Source organism: Apodemus sylvaticus, chromosome 21 (genome assembly GCF_947179515.1).
Source record: "Apodemus sylvaticus chromosome 21, mApoSyl1.1, whole genome shotgun sequence".
NCBI classification, from domain to species: Eukaryota; Metazoa; Chordata; class Mammalia; order Rodentia; family Muridae; genus Apodemus; species Apodemus sylvaticus.
The window spans coordinates 49,765,978-49,768,352 of NC_067492.1; positions in this window are offsets into that span (position 1 = coordinate 49,765,978).

Consider the following 2,375-nt stretch of genomic DNA (forward strand, 5'->3'; position numbering starts at 1 on the left):
TCCTGTTTTGGTTTTCCTTTTTGTTCCTGGGATATTTGCTATTTAGGTGAGAGTGTGTGTGTGTGTGTGTGTGTGTGTGTGTGTGTGTGTGTGTGTGTGTATTGTGGCAGGAAACTGGAAATATGCCAGTTCTCCTGGGACTTGATTATGTAGTATTCAAGCATTGTCCCAAAGATCTGTCTTCCTAGCCATTTTAGCATATCCATGCCCATGTATTGTTCTGAAGATCAGTCACATATTTATTTTGAAAACACTTTACGGAAATAATGGTCTTTGGTGACTTAAGGTTTATCTTTTTCCCAAGCTTTTGTGGCAGTGATTAAAAACAGCTCCTCATCTTCATCCTGCTGCCCCCCAACCCTAACCTGTCTCCAGTTACCAGGAAGATTCTGAAAGCAGGCTGCCCCCCAACCCTAACCTGTCTCCAGTTACCAGGAAGATTCTGAAAGCAGGCTGGTCCACAGCTGGAGTGTTGTACAGATGAATGATGGTTGCTCTTCCCTGTGGTGTGAGTGGATGAGCCTGTGGCTTCAGCAGTCCTGACAGTGCGTTCCTGAGTTACCGTGTTCAGTTAGCCACAGGCAGAATGGTAACTTATAACCAAACTGTGTTAGTCTTAGCGTTTGCGGAAATTGATAATTCATTCAACACTTGGATTGAAATTAGGTTAAGGTGCTTCTAGAACATCCACAAAGGCAGTAAGCCCCCAGGTTGACTTGTGACTACCAAATATTTCAAGGGCTTTATGTGTCAAACAATATGTATTGTATTGCATGTGAGAAAGTTTAAATTTGGATTGTTCACATTTTAGTTGACTAACCAATACCAAAGTTAAGGGCTTTCTTTTAAGATCAGAACTGTAGTGTACTAATAGCTCACTGGTTTTGATGTTTGACAATGGAGGCGCCCCATTGAGAAGTCCACCAGCTGACCTGCTCTGCCCGCACATCTGAGACTAAGTGCTGCCTTATTTATACACTAACAAGGCGTCCTCTTCTCCTGTGCCACCATGTTCATCTATGACTAAGATGTCATTAGAGTCGTTTGGTAGAGACACAAGACTCATTCGTTGTGTTTTAGAGGTACTGAGATCTTTCTGACAGTTTCAAGCAGCTCATTAAGTCACATCTGAGAAGGAAAAAAAATGATTCTTAAATCTGTATAATTTGGAGGACCAATGAGATAGGTTTGTGAAAAGGCTTGAGGACCTGACCTCAGTCCTGAGAAGCCACATGGTAGAGAGAGAGCCAACTTCTACAAGCTGTCTACTGGCCTCCACACACACGCCATGGCACAAACACACCCACCCACATACATTCACATACCAGAGGAAAAGTGTATGGTTTTCTATTTAACTGTTCTTTTGTGATGGTGTTATCTACAAAAATACTTTCTTTTCACATCCTAGCCCTTTAATGCTGTCCTACTATATGTGAGGATTGGCTGTTCTTTCAGCACTGTAATAAATTTAAAAAATGGGGAGGGGGGAGGACATCTTGTCCAGTCACCTGAAGTCACCACTATGTAATGTACTTATCTTGAACAAAAGAAATAATCATAGTATAGTCTATATGCTCTAGAGCACTTTTAAGGGAGTGTTTCAAAGGCAATAATACTGTGCATTTGTGTGTAGTGGCTTCTCAAAAATACTATTCTGTAGGGTCTGGGGTGTATAGTTCAGCTAGCAGAGTGCATGCCTAGCAGGCACAAATCCCTGGGTTTTCTTCCCAGCACCCACCCATAAAGCAGTCTTTAATGACCCACATCTTTAATCTCAGTGCTTGGGAAGTGGAAGCAAGAGGGTAAGTTCAGGACCAGCCTGGGACAAATAAAATTAGGTCTTAAAATCTGTTTTATATATATCACTGTTCATAGTGTTTCATTTCTATTGAGTTTGGATTTCTGAAACTATTCCTGAGGGTGGAAAAGGTGAAGTTATCTATGTTTTATTTTAAAACACCCAAGAAGTATGAACTATCTAAAGCTTGAGGGACATCATCTGGAAAAGGAAGGGTAGTCTCAGGTGACATTCTGTAATGACAAGCCAGGATTTGAAAACACTCTAAGTGAAAGTAAATTCTTTTACAGAGTCCTTTGTTAGAAATGAATGAATGTCAAAATGAACAGAGGAAATTTTTTTTTTTTACAAAAGGATTCAAAGTAAACAGTACTTAAAAAAAAAAAAAAAACTTGTTAAACTTCAACTTTCCCAGGCAAAGAGAGATTCCTACAGAAGTAATTTTCAAAGACATGAGAACTGACATTTCTATAAAATCAACAATCTGAGTTTCAGGCATTCAAAAGTTATTATGTAAAACCTTTAGCCTCGATGTTATGTAACCAGTGTGGCTGTAACATTAAAAATAGAATCTAAG